We start from the raw sequence: 18,262 nt of genomic DNA on the forward strand, positions 1-18,262 counted from the left end.
CTGACTGGAGGATGTGGGGACAGGGAGAAAGAGGTATGTATTCCTGGACCTGAGGCTCCGCACACTGGTTCTGGCACCCGTCTCCTTCCCCTTGCCCCTCCAGCTTGGGGCAGTGACTTCCTGCTTTGCTGGTCCTGGTGCTTCGCCATCCCCTCTTGTTTTTCTCTGAGCCTGCTCCACCTTTGTCAACGGGCCCTCCTCCACGGAACGCCCTTCTGTTACCCCTTTTGAATGTGTTGTCTGTCTCTAGTAGGACTCTGATGCTGTGTCCTTTTTTTCTCTTTGCTTACAGCTAGTTGAGGCTGGTTCTCATGAGGGAAAGATTTCAGCTTTTGATGAATACAGAGATTGGTAAGATGTACAGTCTCTGTACTGAATGGGATTGGTTCCAGAACAGCCTGCAGATTCCAAAATCTGTACCTGCTCAAGTCCCATGTATAAAATGGCCCAGTATTTGCATAAAGCCTATGCATCTCCTCCATGTACACTTTAAATCATCTCTGGATTACTTCTAATTCCTAATACAATGTAAATGCTATGTAAATAGTCGGCAGCACTGTAAATTTAAATCTGACTTTTTGGAATTTTACGGAATTTTTTTGAATATTTTTGATTCACAGTTGGCTAAATCCTGAGCTGCTAAACCCACAGAGAGGCAAGGCCAACTGTGTAACTGGGCAGGATGCCTCACACTTGATTGTACTTTATTATTATAGCTCTCCATGCAAACTCAAGCAAGTCATGAAAACTTCACTGCCTGGTTTTTTAAAGCTCTGGATATTGAGACCCCTCCCAACTAGACATTCAACTTCCCATCCTCTAGTTCTCCTCCCCGCAGTTGGGACCTTCCTAGAACCATGCTGCCCTCACAGTCACGACACCCCGTCTCTCTCTGAATGCCTCACCTCACCAACAACATGATACCCTCTTTGCTAGTAGACGTTCTATCTCATTCTTATTTTGTTTCCATTAAAATGCAGAACACAATTCTTAGGCCATAAGAAAACTTCTCAGTACTTGTAACTAGAACACTGGGGATCAACTCAATATATATCGCTTTATATAAATTACAAAATCCGCTTATCCATGTAACCAATTTGCCTGCATGTTCTGTAGACTGTTGACTTTTTTCTAAGGGCTTTGGCAGAGTCTAACAGGTAACGACAGCACATCCCAATAGGTATGTATGTGTGTGTGTGTGTGTGTGTGTGTATAGATGTATCTGTGTATGTATGTATATAGATATACCTGCAGATCTATATCCATGCTTAGTCACTCAGTCATCTCCGACTCTTTGCGACACCATGAACTGTAGCCTGCCAGGCTCCTCTGTCCATGGGGATTCTCCAGGCAAGAATACTGGAATGGGTTGCCATTCCCTCTTCCAGAGGATCTTCCCAACCCAGGGATCAAACCCAGGTCTCCAACATTGCAGGAGGATTCTTTACCGTCTGAGCCACCAGGGAAACCCAATCTATAGATATCTATATCTATGGATATATAAATTGTTAATATTTGCCTAGATGTGAGGTGCAGAAGGTGCTATATAAATAAGATGTAAATAGGATAGACTCTAAAATAAAACAGCTCTGGGTTTCATCCAGCTCCTGTCACCTTGAGCCACTTGCTTAGACTCTCAGATCCTATTTCCTCTTCTGTAAAAATGGTGATAATCCCTTCTCCATTGTAGTTATTTTGAGGATTAAATTATTTATTTTATGTGAAGTGCTTGACACTTACAAGACTCTTAACAAGTGTTTACTTCCTTCCTCCCAGAATTATGGTTTATAAACAAAGGAAACCCTGAAATTCCATGGAACTTCTGTTCCTTTTTTCCAAGAATCCTTAATCCTTTGAGTCAACCTGCTCAGAATCAGAAGCTCTGGCACTAGGAGGTTTACAGGCTGACAAAAATAAGCTCTTTGCTACAAATACCTTCAAATTAATCTTCCCAAAGTCCCTTGAGTCCAAATGTTTAATTGTTAGAAATTTAGATGATTAATAAGGCATGGTAGTGGCTGTGTTATGCTGTTAACTTATGCTGTGTTACCTGCCTCCTGGTAAGTAGAAACTCTGCATGCATGCTAGGTGGCTTCAGCCATGTCTGACTCCGCAACCCTGTGGACTGTAGCCCACCAGGCTCCTCTGTCCATAGGATTCTCCAGGCAAGAATATTGGAGTGGGTTGCCATGCCCTCCTCCAGGGGATCTTCCTGACCCAGGGATCAAACCCGTATCTCCTGCGGCTCCTGCATTGCAGGCAGATTCTTTACCCCTGAGCCACCAGGGAAGCCCCAAGAAACTGCAGGAACCTCAGAGAAATATCCACAAGGATGTAAATCAGCATGACGTTAGATGTGTTCAGCCCAACTCAGTAGTCTGTTTTAACTTGAAAGTGAAAGTTAGTCACTTAGTCATGCCGACTCTTTGTGACCCCATGCACTGAAGCTCCTCTGTCCATGGACTTCTCCAGGGAAGAATACTGGAGTGGGTTGCCATTTCCTTCTCCAGGGGATCTTCCCGACCCAGGGATCAAACCCAGGTCTCCTGCGTTGAGAGTGGACTCTTTACCAACAGAGCCACCAGGAAAGCCAGAAGCCACTTATTTTAATTTAGTAGCTAATAAAAACATACAAAGGCAGGAGGCAACTTTGGAGAGCAATGCCTGTGCTCACTATCTTGATTATAGTGATGGCCCATGGACATACATACACACACATGTATGCTGTGTATTATTCTATGCCAATCGTGCCTCATTAGGACTGCTTTTAAAAGTCACACAAGAAAAAATAAACTTCAAGAAGAAAAAAAATTCATTCACCTGTCCACTTAGCTTCTGTACATTTGACTGCATATGTTACACTTCAGTAAAGTACTATTTGCACAAAAAAATCAAGTTGTCAAGTAGTAAATATTCTTGCTGTCTTTTGTAGAAGAAATACAGAGCAGATTTAAGAACAAATGCCTTTATGTGTTGTTATCTAAGAGGGTTAGAAACGTAAGAATCTAATGGCAGTTATCCATCCCTGTGGCCCAGAGAGAGGAAGATGCGGACAGACGGAATAATGCTTCTTCATGCTTACCTTTGAATATCATCCTGCTCTTTGAAAATTCTGCAAAATACATAACCTCTAAAGAAAGATGAGTTACCAGGTAATTGGGGTGGGGAGTTGAAACAGGCAAGAGAAAAGGCAAATGAGCATCTTCTAAAATCAGAAATACCCTGAACATACAAACACGAGGAGCCCAAACTGGGAGATTCGCAAAGCTCAGCGACCACACCAGTCTGAGGTCACCGAGTAGATGGGCATCCACTTGTCATGTGACTTATCTCCTGCCTGGAAGTGTAAAGGTACTGCTGCTGTTGCTAAGTCGCTTCAGTTGTGTCCGATTCTGTGCAACCCCATAGACGGCAGCCCACCAGGCTCCCCCGTCCCTGGGATTCTCCAGGCAAGAACACTGCTACACTCTAAATAGGTTTGCCAGAAATACTTAAAATTAAACAAACCCACTCCACCCTAGGCTGCACTACTGCTGTGATACCAAATCATCCAACTAGTCAATACAGATTGAGAAGCCAGTACATGCCATGCACAGCCCTGGCACTGACAGGAGCCCAGAGAAAGATCGCTGTAAGACGAGGTTTATTCCCTGAGGTCTTTAGGTCCCATCACAGTTGAAATCGCAGCATGCAATTATTGTCTGCTGAATGAAGAGGTGCAAGTTCAAAGGGAATGAGACCAACCAGAGGTGGCATCAGAGATTTCATTGCTGCTGCTGCTAAGTCGCTTCAGTCGTGTCTGACTCTGTGAGACCCCATAGACATTTCTAGGCATTAATTCTTTGCTGCCCTCACCCAGGCCCCCAGTGGCTTGAAAGGAAATGAGCTTGGTTTCTGATAAGCTGGAAATCGGCCCACATGCTGCTTTGCTGTCCCCCTTGCTCACCTCTAGGCAGCACCAGGTAAGCCTCCTGTGGGCTCCCCTCCCCACTTCCTTTTCTGGCTCCAACTCCAGACCCTAGCTTCAACTCCAGATCCTGGCTTCTCCCACCTCAGCTTCCTGGGTTCCAGCTAACAAGTCTCATTTGTATTTTCCTAAGGCTGCAGTAAGGCTCCCTGGTGGCTCAGACAGGAAAGAATCCGCCTGCAATGCGGAAGACCTGGGTTCAATCCCTGGGTTGGGAAGATCCCTTGGAGGAGGAAATGACAACCCATTTCAGTATTCTTGCCTGGAGAATTCCTTGGGCTACAGTCCATGGAGTCGAAGAGTCGGACACAATTGAGTGACTCACACACACACACACATACACACACACACACACATGAGGCTGCTGTAACCAAGTACAACAAGCCTGGTGGCTTAAAACAGCAGTCCCCAACCTTTCTGGCACCAGGGACAGGTTTCATGAAAGACAGTTTTTCCATTGAGCAGGGGCTGGGGGATGGTTTCAGGATGATTTGAGTGCATTACATTCTATTATTATTACATCAGCCCCACCTCAGGTCCTCAGGCATAATGTTCCGGAGGTTGGGGACCCCTGGCTTAGAACATAGGATCGTTGGTTTCTCACAGTTCTAGAGAATACAAGTTCAACATCAAGGTGTCAGCAGAAATCTCTAGGAGGAGGGTCCATTTTATGCTTTCCAGCTTCCAGTGGTCCCAGGCATCCTTGGCTTCTGGCAGCATAACTCCTATCTCTGCCTCCATCTTCACAGTGTTCTCCTCTGTGTGTGTTTATTCTGTGTCTTCTGTCTTCTTACAAGCACAACAGTCATAGAGGATTAAGGGCCCTGCCTACCCTCTGCTGCTGCTGCTGCTGCTGCTAAGTCGCTTCAGTCGTGTCCGACTCTGTGCGACCCCATAGACGGCAGCCCACCAGGCTCCCCCGTCCCTGGGATTCTCCAGGCAAGAACACTGGAGTGGGTTGCCATTTCCTTCTCCAATGCATGAAAGTGAAAAGTAAAAGGGAAGTCGCTCAGTCGTGTCCGACTCTTAGCAACCCCATGGACTGCAGCCTAACAGGCTCCTCCACCATGGGATTCTCCAGGCAAGAGCACCCCTCTACCAAAGAACATCACATTCACAGGGTTAGGACTTCAGTATGGTGGCACTGGTGGTAAAGAACCCGCCTGCCAATGCAAGAGACATAAGAGATGAAGGTTCAATCCTTGGGTTGGGAAGATGCCCTGGAGAAGGGCGCGGCAACCCACTCTGGTCCACTTCTTGCCTGGAGAAACCCATGCATAGAGGAGCCTGGTGGGCTACAGTCCATGGGGTCCGCAAAGAGTCAGACACAACTGAAGTGACTTAGCACACAGTGCGTATATGTATTTGGGGGCGGGGGAGACAATTTAACCCACAGGGCCCCATATCTCCACATTATACGGAGAAGGATCTCTACTCTACAAACAAGTCTTCTTTGTTGTCGGGATGGTATCTCATAGCAAAACTTTGATGGGTGATTATGTTAAAAGCCTCCCTCCCCACAGCAGGGGAGGATGGAGATGAGCGAAGAGTGAAGAGGCGGAAACCCACTTCCTTCCACCTTGGGGAGGATGTGCAAAGACCCAGTGGGGAGGAGGGCAGCGCTCTCTGGAGCCCTGCTGACTCAAAGGATGGGGACAGCAGGGCAACACGAGCCTTCTAACCCTGGCCCCACCACCTCTGATAAGCTGCTTAGCCTTTTGATCCCTGCTTCTCTGGCTGTAAAATGAAGGAGATGAAGTATTAAAATGTGGCCCGGGTCCTTTTTGCGCTTGCAAATATCCTGATTTTACGGTGACATCTGGGGCGTTCCCGCCATCATGGCCTGTGGGTAACCAGACTGGGGTGTGCACTGCAACAGGCCCGGGCTGGAAGGCAGGAGCCTGGATTGGCAACGAGGAAGGGGCAGCCCCAGAACAGGGAGTAAGACAGCTCTGCAGGGCGCAGACCCAGCTCCTTTCACTCCCCAGGTGGGAAGTCATTCGGGTTCGTTCCTTCGACTCCTCCTCTTCTGCCAGCCCCTTTCCAGGCTCAGAGGCCCCTCTGTCAGAGCAGGGAAAGGGACATTGACTAAAAGTAGTCTGGGGCTTCCCTGGCGGCTCGGTGGTAAAGAATCTGCCTGCTAATGCAGGAGACACGGGTTCAATCCCTGGTCTGGGAAGATCCCACATGCCGAGGAGCAGCTAAGCCCTGGAGCCACAACTACTAAGCCTGTGCTCTGGAACCCACACACCGCAACTGCTGAAGCCCCCTACCCTAGAGCTGTGCTCTGCAGCAAGAGAAGCGACTGCCATGAGATGCCTGTGCACAGCAACTAGAGAGCAGCTCCTGCTCCCCAACTAGAGAAAAACCAGCACAGCAATGAAGCCCCTGAACAGCCAAAAATAAATGATAAATGGCTAACTAGATTTCCTGCCTATGAGTATCTGACTTAGAAGAACGTGGGCTTCCTTGGTAGCTCAGCTGGTAGAGAACCCACCTGCAATGCAGCAGACCTTGGTTCGATTCCTGGGTTTCCTAGGTGGGGAAGATCCCCTGGAGAAGGGTTAGGCTACCCACTCCAGTATTCTTGCCTAGAGAATTCCATGGACAGAGGAGCCTGGTGGGCTACAGTCCACGGGGGTCGCAAAGAGTCGGACATGACTGAGCGACTTTCACACTAGAAGAACTTAGACAAGGCCTTGGATTTCCTGAGACAGGGCCTTCCAGTATCACCCCTCCCCAGCCCTGCACACCACTGCCCCCGCCTCCTCCACGTGCCCTGTTGCTCCCCTGTGCCATCTGGTGCTGCTCTCAGCCCCACAGGCATGCATTCGTGCATTCAATCAGCAAACCGCTTTGCAGCATCTGCAGTGTGGATAAGACACCCTGCCTGCCCCCAGGGAGCTCACAGCACAGTAAGAGGAATCGGTCTCTCTTCTGTCTGGGCCTGCCTGTGAGGGCACGAAGAGGACACGACTGGGGCAGAGGACACAACAGATACTGTGCCCTGCAGGCTGGGGTTGGAACTCAGATCACTGAGCTTTTCGGCCTTCGGCTTTGGGAAGAGGGGGATAGGATGTAGCAGCGTGTACGGCAAGTCCCTAGAGCCGACGGAAGGGTCCTATTCCTTAGGCCCCGTCTTTGTCTCCCATGCTCCTGAATATCCAGCCACTGGATGAAAGTGTATCCATCTGTATCTCTGCCTCTCTGCTCCAGGGACCTTTTTCCTCTTGGTGTCCCCATTCTTCCACCCTCCAGTAACCCCCCAGGGGTCAGAATCGGTCCAATCCTTTGCCTCCTCCATAGTCAGGGCTGACAGACAGGGCTTACGATCACCATTGTTTCATTCCGATTACAAAATTTTTTTCCATGTTGCAACACAAACCTCTACTCAAGATTGATCCCTTCCCTCCACGGCTTCCATTTCTCAAGTCTTGTTTTTACATTGATTTCATCCCAGCAGCTTCATTTCAAGTGAATCCAAGCACATTTGCGCTTTTAACTCAATTTAGTCTTAAGGAAAACTGGTCTTCAAGTGTGTTAAAAAAGCTATTGACCCTTGTAAGTACAGAGAATACACTTTCTCCTTATTTTTTGCCTTAGTGGCCTCTGACACAATTCCACGACTCCTGTGCATTCTGGCCCGTGTTTTCGGAGTCCTCTGGGATTCCCTGGTGGCTCAGAGGGTAAAGCATCTGCCTGCAGTGTGGCAGACCTGAGTTTGATCCCTGAGTCAGGAAGATCCCCTGGAGAAGAAAATGGCAACCCACTCCAGTATGCTTGCCTGGAAAATCCCATGGACGGAGGAGGAGCCTGGCAGGCTACAGTCCGTAGGGTTGCAAAGGGTCTGACATGAATGAGCGACTTCACTTTTTCTCCACTTTTGGGAGTTCTCTACCCAGAATCTATAGGTCGAGGATGACAAGGTCACAGGATGCCTGGGATCCTGCCTGGCCCACCTGTGGCCCACTGCTCTCACGGTACTTCATAGTACCACCCACCAGCCCCTATTGCTCTAGTTACGTACTTCTAGGAGCCAACCCTCCAAAACCTAGCTGATTAAAACAGCAATCATTTGTTCATCTCTCGAGTGTATAATTTGAGCAGGACTTACAGGAAAGGTTCATGTCTGCATCACACAATATCAACTGAGGTGACTCAACTGGGGATTGAAGGATCACTTCCAAGACACACGGAACGCTGGTGCTGGTTAGAGGTCACAGCGGAGGGCCAGGGGCCTCAGTTCCTCTCCACGTGGACTTCAGCCTAAATTACTTGATGCAGTGGCAGCATGGTAGATGGGTTCCAAGAGCAAGTGACTCAAGAGAACCTGGCACTTTTATGACCTCAGAAGTCACATAGTGTCCCTTCCACCATACCCTATAGGCACAGACAGTCATAAAGGCCTACAAAGGTCTGAGGAAAAGAGACACAGACCCTACCACTGCATGGGAGGAATGTCAAAGTTACATGGCCAAAGCATGCGGAGGGCTTCCCTGGTGGTCCAGTGGTTAAGAATCCGCCTTGGAATGCAAGGGACAGCCGTTCGATCCCTGGTCCCAGAAGATCCCACTTGCCTCGGAGCACAGCTGCTGAAGGCTGCACACTCTAGAGACTGTGCTCCACAACAAGAAAAGCTACTGTAACGAGAAGCCTGTGCACTGCAGTGAAAAAAAGCCTGCGTGCAGCAGTGAAGACCCATCACAGCCCAAAAATAAATGTCTTTAAAAATAAATAAATATTTAATTAAAAAAGAAAAAAGCACGTGGAATGGGTCATACTGTAGTGGATGTCTTTGGGAAATATGATCTGTCATGACACATTGTTCTCTGGCCATAACAACTCACATCTGTCCCACTTAGAAAGTATACTCAACGCCTCTGTTAAAGTCTCCAAATCTTATCCCATGATGGCATCCTCCTGGGAGTCCAGGGCTTTATTTTCTAAATCCAATCCAGGTGCAGATGAGGCTCAGTTCTTTGAGAATAGATCCTTAAAACTGTTTATTTCTGCCCAAAGACCCATGAAGACCCATGTACTAAAAAGACAAATTTTCTGCTTCCTCCATCACCACCACCTTCACAACCAACATGCAATAGCGGGATAGACCTGGGATAACCACTATAGACTCTCATTCAAGAAGAGGAGAGGGACTTCCCAGGCAGCCCAGTGATAAGACTCAGGGCTTCCAATGCAGGGGGCCCAGGCTCAATCCCTGGTCAGGGGAGCTAGATCCTTATGCCGCAACTGAGTCTGCGTGAGGCAAGGGAGACCCCACGTGCTGCAATGAAGACTGGGTACAGCCGAATTAAAAAAAAAAAAAATTTAAAGATGATGAGAATTGGAGGCACACAGCATTCTCTGGAATCTGTGAAATCAGCCAGGTGTATGCTGCTGGCTCCTTGACTAGGGCTCAGAACTACTGCCTGGGAATTGTTCACTGTGGCTTTTGGCTCAGCCTTCTGGATACTTAGTTCTTCCCTGTTGATCATCCTTTTTTCCAAAAAAACAGTAAGCCTCTGCAGCTGAGTGGTTTTTCCCAACCTGTTCCTTACAAATACAAACTTGAGGACTCAAAGACAGCTTTTAATTTTGTGCTCCCTACCCCTTTTGGTTCAAGCTGGTGTAATTCACATTGTATGTAGGTCAGTTTATCAATCCACACCAGATAAAGGCCACATCCACAAATCTCTTTGAAATGAGTTCTTCTCTACTTCAGACTCCTGATGTGGCTGGTGTGGGACAACACCTTCAAGTTTTTAGAAGTTCGACTTCTTAAATGAATTGGACCTGTAAAACCTGACCCTAGGACCCTTCCAAAGGCTTTTGTCCACCTGAAAATTTTCATGAGGCATTGCCTCAAATCTTTCCAGTGTCTTAACAAAGATATCTTAGAGATCCACCATGAATCTGATATTTACCCAAAATTCATTTCTTTATTTGAGTACTCTGGAGTATTGAATACTCCGGAGATGCATTTGAGGTTGAAAAACGTAGCCCAAGTTACACAGAGGCAGCACATTTAGCTGAATCATAGGGGCCGGCAAGTCCTCCCGGTATTTGATGACACACACAGGTTTATGTCAAAGTTTGATCACAACTGGTCCAGGTCTACACTTGAGGTTTCTTAGCGCAGGTAACAGTGTTTTCAAAAGTCCTTTCCTTCCACTTAATTAGTCGTGGCTTTGCCATGCCATACCCTCCAATGTCCTGTTGGTTTGTGCCAATAACTTAATTGCTTTCTTAGCAGTGGCTCTGTTCTACAGACAGCCTAACTCGAGGTTTGGCTAGTTCTTAAATATTTATCATTTCACTGGTTTTATGAAGGGAAGAAGAAAGTTCAGAACCAATTAAGGCATCAAAGACAAGCTCATTATCCATGATCTGAAGGCAAAAATGAAAGGGCCAGCTGAGGACCTCATCCCTCCTCTGGCCCCCTTACAATGACAAGGCCAGGGCTTTGTGTCAACACCCCCTGCGCACTGGGCGGATTTTCATGATGTTCCCAGTATTAAGAGCAGCTGTCCTGTGATTTGCTGGCGTCTCCAGGGAGTTGGAGCTGAATTGCTGGACAAACTGCAGCTGATGAGTCTAAAGCTCAGATGTAAAGAGAGAAAGAGACCCGGCTCTCGGAGCTAAATAATGAAGTGGATCCACTCCACTCGGACCTAATCCAAGTGAGTTCACCACTGATCCATGTCCTCAAGGGTTAATAGCTTCAAGGTTACTGGGACTTCTGGCCACAAGGAAAGCTGCCAAGAAGCGACTCTCTTCCTAACCTAAGCCCCCACCCGGTTCTTTTAATACACAACTTCCTCCAACACTTCCTCTGGCTTGAAGAAGGAGGATGCAAATTTGTCTAACCTCTAAAAAAAAAAAAAAAAACTTGTGGTATGTGCAGTGAGTGTTTCAGGCAGAAAGAAAAGCAGAGAGACCTGAGGCTGTTTCCGCCCACACGCCTCAGCTCAGCTTCCAGAGAACACCATGTGCTTTGCAGAAGCCTCGCAGAGTCTCCTGCAGATGCTGTTGGAAAAAATTTTTTAAAAACCTGGGCAGCAAATGTCATAACCCAGACCCGCACGTGGTCCAGCAGCAGCGGAGGCGCAGACACACAGCATTCACAGAACCAGACAGGTGCCAAGGCCTGAGCCCAGACTTCTGCTTGGTGTCACATCCTCTCTCTGACTCTCGCGGGGACTTCACTCCGAGGAAAGGAGGGGGTGTCTTTGGGCCCACCACACGAAGCTGCGTGGGTGGGAAGCCGAGAAATGACTGATAGTCCCTGGGCCTGTTAGAGCCACAAGCATGCTAGCGACTCTTGTCACAGGGGTCTTTGATGAGAAAGAAAACCACTCCTGGCAGCTTTAGCCCAGTCAGCTATTTATGCCGATGGGAACTAGGGGCCTGGAGGTCAGAACACACCATTAGCCCATCTTGGCAGTGACTGCTTATTTCAGGACCCTGAAACGGTCCTCTTTTATTACTTGAGAGTTTCACTTTATTAAGAATGAGCTGGCTGGTTCCACTGTAAGGCATCTGACTTCAGCCCATCTATTTAAGACGGATTTTGTCTCCTGCCTTCTCTCCCGCCTGGCTGACCCCCAGATCCACCCTGAGTGCTACCTGGCCCAGGTGAGACCACCCAGTGGGAAAGGCTGTACCCGAGGGTGGCCAGGGCAGTTTCAGACGTCCTTCCAGGCAGAAATGGGACTGGTTGTGCCGCCATCTTTGGTCGGAGGATGGGCTACATTAGCATCCCCAGAGAGCTGTGAAAATGCAGATCCCCAGGCCCCATCCCTCTCCAACTAAACTGTCTTGTCTTGAGAGGCATCTCAGAACCTTTATCATAAGCAAGCTCCTCAGGTATTTCTCACAGAACTTTGTGAAAGACTCTGTTACTACTTTAGGAATTCACGAGATGCTCGTTGAGTGAATAAAAGGCAACAAACGCCTGCTAATCAATCTCTCCTGACAAAGAGTAGCATTTATTTATTTATTATCTTATCACAGTATTTATTTATTACTTAATTATTTGGCTATGCCAGGCCTTAGTTGCGGCCTGTGGGATCTAGTTCCCTGACCAGGGATGGAACCCGGACTCCCTGCGTTAGGAGCATGGAGTCTTAGCCACTGGACCACCAGGGAAGTCCCAAGAGTGGCAGTTTAAAAAAAAAAATCCTGACAATTTCAAAACTGAAAATAAAATGGTGGAACCTCAGGGTGGCAGCCCCCCACACATCCCCTCAGATTGTCACGTAGGCCCTGACTTGTAGACCCACAGTTCCACAGAGACAGACACTGCTGGTGTTGTGTGCTGACAATTTTCTCATCACCTATCTACCAGGGAGGGCTTCCCAGGTGGCTCAGTGGTAAAAAACCTACCTGCCAACGCAGAAGACACGGGTTTGATCCCTGGGTTGGGAAGACCCCCTGGAGGACAATAATGGCAACCCACTCCAGTATTTCTTGCCTGGAAAATTCCATGGACAGAGGAGCCTGGTGGGCTGCAGTCCATGGAGTCGCAAAGAGTTGAGAAGACTGACCAACGAAGCACCCACACACCTACCAGGCACTCACCAGGCGCTTTACAAACACTACCTAAAATTTCCATCAAAGTGCAAGGTACAATCCCAATCTCTTGACAAGGAAACTGAGGCTCAGAAAGGCTACAGAATATGTACTCGCTGATATGGTTACTGGGCTTCCCAGATGGCTCATTGGATAAAGAATTCACCTGCGATGCACGAGACACAGGTTTGATCCTTGGGTCAAGAAGATCCCCTGGAGGAGGAAAAGAGAAACCCAATCCAGTAATTCTTGCTTGAAAAACCCCATGAACAGAGGAGCCTGGTAGGCTACAGTCCAAAGGATTGAAAAGAGTCAGACACAAGTGAGTGACTACGCACGCACATATGGCTATTAGGAATCAAGGCACAGATTGAAACTCATTCAGGTCATGCCACACCCACTAGAATCTATTTCATAAAGCTCAAAGGGCATCAGAGAACCATGAACTATCAGGATCCTGCATGCTGAAAGGAAGACCCAGCACGGTCAAACAAATAAAATATATTTTTAAAAAAGCAACAGACATTGATTCTTCATTTTGAGAACAGTACATCTGTTCATCAACTGTAGAAAAACCCTCATGACTCAATAGTACCATAATGTGATGTCATTTTGTGCTATCGTGAACAATTAAAAGACTTTTTTTGAAACCAAAAAAAAAAAAAAGCAATAGACATCTTCCAAAATATAGAACTGCTCTGTCTGCCAGCCACATGTGGCTCATAAGCACTGGAAATGTGGTTAGTCTGAATTAAAATGTATTGATGCTTTTGAACTGTGGTGTTGGAGAAGACTCTTGAGAGTTCCTTGGACTGCAAGGAGATCCAACCAGTCCATTCTGAAGGAGATCAGCCCTGGGATTTCTTTGGAAGGAATGATGCTAAAGCTGAAACTCCAGTACTTTGGCCACCTCATGTGAAGAGTTGACTCATTGGAAAAGACTCTGATGCTGGGAGGGATTGGGGGCAAGAGGAGAAGGGGACGACAGAGGATGAGACGGCTGGATGGCATCACTGACTCGATGGACGTGAGTCTGAGTGAACTCCGGGAGTTGGTGATGGACAGGGAGGCCTGGCGTGCTGCGATTCATGGGGTCAAAAAGAGTCAGACACGACTGAGCGACTGATCTGATCTGATCTGATAAGTATAAAATACACAGCAGATTTTTAAAGACTTGGCATGAATGATAAGAATGTAAAATGTCTCATTAATTTTTATATTGATTTTACCTTGAAGTGATGCTATTTCAGATATATTAGTTCAATAAAATATATTCAACAAATTTTGTTCATTTCTCTTTATTCTTTTAATGGGACTCCTAGAACATTTAAGATTACATGTGTAGTTCACATTTTATTTCTATTGGACACCATTGATAAAGAAGAAAAATTGAGGCACAGGAATATTTTTAAGTGACTTGCTCCAGATTCCACAGAGAGTTTGAACTAAAGTCAATGTCTGACAGCCTGGGTGGGAGTATACTCATCTCACCAGTTCAATAGGAGTGGCACAGTGGTAAAGAATCCATCCGCCACTGCAGGAGACAAGGGTTTGATCCCCGGGTTCGGAAGATCCCCTGGAGAAAGAAATGGCAATCCACTCCAGTATTCTTGCCTGGAGAATCCCATGGACAGAGGAGCCTGGCGGGCTACAGTCCATGGGGGTCACAAAAGAGTTGGACATGATTTAGGGACTAAAAAACAATAGCTGTTTGGCATGATTCTTTGAAAATATTTCTCTAATATCAAAATTTAAAAAAAAACTTTTTATTTTGTATTGGAGTATAGTTGATTAATAATGTTGTGATAGTTTCAGGTGGACAGTAGAACGACTCAGCAATACATGTATCCATTCTCCTCCAAACTCCCTTCTCATCTAGGCTGCCACATAACATTGAGAAGCATTCCGTGTGTTACAGTAGGTCCTTATTGGTTATCCATTCTAAATATAGCAGAGTGTACATATTGACCCCAAATCCCTAACTATCCCTTCCCCCAGTCCTTCCCACCACCTGCCCCTCCTCCCATCGATAACCATGAGTTCATTCTCTCTAAGTCTATGAATCTGTTTCTGTTTTGTAAATAAGTTCATTTCTATCCTTTCTTTTTAGATTCCACATAGAAGGGATGTCATATGATATTTCTCCTTCTTTGTCTGACTTATTTCACTCAGTATGACAATCTCTAGGTCCATCCCTGTTACTGCAAATGACATTATTTCATTCTTTTTAATGGCTGTAACACTGAGATCTTCATCCACCACTTCGTGTCTCTTGAGAAGGAAGCATGGGAAGACAAAGCCAGCCCAAAAGATAAACCAAAAGACGAAGCCAGCCCCATTCTCTATGAGTCTTGAAGGGTAAACTGAATGATCTAAGAATTTTCCATCCTTCTGTCTAGAGCACTCATCAGAGTCTTCTTTACTCCCACCACCACATCAGAACACATGTGACTCAGAAAAATAGTGAGACTTAGATGACAAATATTTTCAGTTATCTCTTCTTCATCAGCAGGAGTGTGGTCTCTCACCAAATCCCCAAATGATGTCTTCTAAGGTACTGAAAGGATTGTTATCTTGAAGAGCGACTCACCTGGGTAGAAGCATAGCATATACGTGAAAATATGAAGCAAAAATAGGCATCTTAACTGGATCATTCTCAGCTTTGAGGAGGGAAAGGTCACGTGTAAAAACAACCCACATCCGGAATGTCAAATTTCACTGAGTTTAGGGACCAAGCTCCAAGCAGAAAGGGCCTTCTCTTATCCAGATTTTGCCTGTGCCCTTAAACCCTCAAACTAGCCAGAGCCATTCAGGGAAGACCTCTGGCTCACCCTCTCAGAGTCTAAAATACCTTCCTTATCTGGAGGTTACTGTGAGACAGGCAGGAACCTTTTTACAAGAATAAAACAAAAACAGGTCTGAGAACAGTCAACAGAGCTATCAGTTAAGTTCATAAGAATCTGATTAGGTTCTTTCCAGAGCTTATTTATTCTGACTTTATAGATAAATATAACAAAGCAATTTATTAGTTTCAGTAGAAACGAGAGGGAAGAAGAACAAAAAAAAAGAAGGAAGTATTTCTTCAGTTAGACTCCAAAACGATGTGCAAGCAGGAAGAAGATTACGATGATGAAAGACAGGCTTACAAATTCTAAAAGCGTAGTGCCTCGGAGCTGGTTGGTATACCTCTGCCAGTTTCAAGACAGAATTCATAACATCAAAATAAAAGAATAGTTATAATAATTACATTCATTATACGCAGAAAATGATATCCGTATTAATGACCTAAAGGCATATAATTTGGTCTGTTTTCTACTTTCAGAGTCATTAAGATGTGATACTTAGACAAAGTCTGATTAATTTGTCTTGAATGTTGCATCACCTGCAGGGGTGAGTTTCAGTGAGCCTTCACTCTCCCAACAAAAGAGGCTTTGTTAGAGAAAGGATATACTTAGGATGTTCACGGAACATATGTCCCGGTAATCCCAGGACAGAAGTCAGTTGTCTTATGCTCAGAAAGGGCCCCTAACTAACCTCCCTGCACTCAGAGCCTGTCATTTGCTCAGTGGCCACGTGGGCCAGCATCCTGGCAAAGGCGACGCTGAGGGTAGTGGCTTCCTGCCTGCAGCCGGCACTCCTCTCCCCCAGCAGATGGGCCAGCCCTCAGGGAAAGGAAGCCCTTCTGAGATCCTCCTGCCTTCATTCTTCCCAAATGGGCTTTGCTATAAAAAGCAAATTAAACACCCATTGTTCCTTCCCTCCATGAAGCTGGCAGACCAACATCCTGTCCAATACCCAAGGCTCCCGGATGCTGGCTGCCAGGCTGCTGACGCCGGCTACTTAACTGCTTAAAGCAATAAGAAAAAATACACCTTCCACTGGCAACAGGATTTTCCTTAGGCTCCAAGCCTTCCTTTTTCATTGGGTCATTTTTTTTTTTTTTTTGCAATGACATATTATACACAGCAGAAAAGGGATTTCTTTTCATCGCTGGAGTTCTTCACCATCCTCGGAGAAGTGCTTCCCTGGCTGTTCAAATAGATGAGGGTCGGCACTGGAGGTGAGCCTGAAACACTGGCCCTTAAATCTTTCCCTGCCTATCAACCTGGGATAGTTCTCAGTGAAAGACTTACTTCAGTGTTTTCAGGAGTTCTAAAATACCAAGTAGTCAAAAAAAAAAAAAAAAAAAGTTATGTGAAGTGATAGGGATGTGCTAATTAACTTGATTATGGCAAATGTTTGACAACATATATGTATATTAACTTATCATGTACACTTTAAATATATAAAACGTTATTCGTCAATTACACTTTGATAAAGCTGGAGGTAAAAAATAAAATTGTTGCTGTTGTTTAGTTGCTAAGTCATGTTCGACTCTTTTGTGACCCTGGGGACTGTAGCCCACCAGGGTCCTCTGTCCATGGGATTTCCCAGGCAAAAATACTGGAGTGGGTTACCATTTCCTTCTCCAGGGAATCTTCCTGACCCAGAGATCAAACCCATGTTTCCTGCATTGGCAGTCAGATTCTTTACCACTGAGCCACCAGGGAAGCCCCCAAAATAAAATATTCCATACCAAATCTAAAATAGAACACAAAATATAACCAATATTTTATAATAACTATAAATGGAATATAACCTTTAAAAACTGTGACTCACTATACTATACACCTGGAACTTATATAATATGGTGCAGCAACTACACTTCAATTAAAAAAGAAATCAGAGAAATAAGTTTGAAAAAAATCCAACTCACATAACTTAAAAAAAATAAAGTAGAAAACAAAATATTTTCTAAAAAAAAAAAAAAAAACCCAACAGCTGAGATGAAGAGGCTAGATATACACTGAGAGTACCTACAAAGCAGAGCCCTGGGGTGGGAGTGAGGGGGGAAATGAAACAGATCAGCAACAGCTCTTGGTCTCTGCAGAGAAAAGAAAACTGAGCAGAAGGAAATAGGGAGAGAAACTGGAAGACAGAGAGAAAGGAGAAGCAGTCTGTATTTCTCCTATGGCAGCATTTATCAGACTGTGATGTGATTGCTTGTGTAATTCTCTCTCTCCTTACTATATATACTCCAGGATTTACATTTTAAGCTTCTACTTTCTGGTTAACTTCATCTCAAATTTGACTTTCCCTGCAATCTAACATTTATCAACAGCTCACTGAAAGCTCTGACATCCTAAAAAGGCCCACTGGCTCGTCCATGTGGGAGAGCATCTCTGAGGCTTCTCCGTGGACCATATGAAGATGTTTGGCACTGTCTGAGGTCGTATGACTGGGTAACTTGAGAGCCCTGTTTTCACAGATTTATATGATCCTAGGAGTGCCATTAACCACGGCTCTCTCTAGCTTTGTAATTAATAACTTAGAACAAACAATTCAAACATCTGATTCATTGCACTTCAGAAACCCTAAGGCAGAAATTCAACATTTCCAATAAACCTCAAGTTGTTGATACAAGATCCTCAACAGGGATGGTTCTATCAAAGACGTTCCCGGGAATAAAAATACACCTTTAAAACCTAAGCAGGCTTTCAACCAAGAGGCTAAAATTATTCAAAAGCCATCTTTGATCCTTTAGAGTGAAGACTAGAATAGGTATTTAAAAACCTAATTTCTGAAAAGCCCAGTGTACCATTCACTGGGACATTTCATGCAAACCAGTTCTCTAAACCATTACTAAACTGGGGGGTCTGTGAGGTTTCCAACGTCACCTCATATATG

This window comes from Bison bison, unplaced genomic scaffold (assembly GCF_000754665.1).
Source record: "Bison bison bison isolate TAMUID 2011002044 unplaced genomic scaffold, Bison_UMD1.0 scf7180017864105, whole genome shotgun sequence".
In the NCBI taxonomy this organism is placed as follows: domain Eukaryota; kingdom Metazoa; phylum Chordata; class Mammalia; order Artiodactyla; family Bovidae; genus Bison; species Bison bison.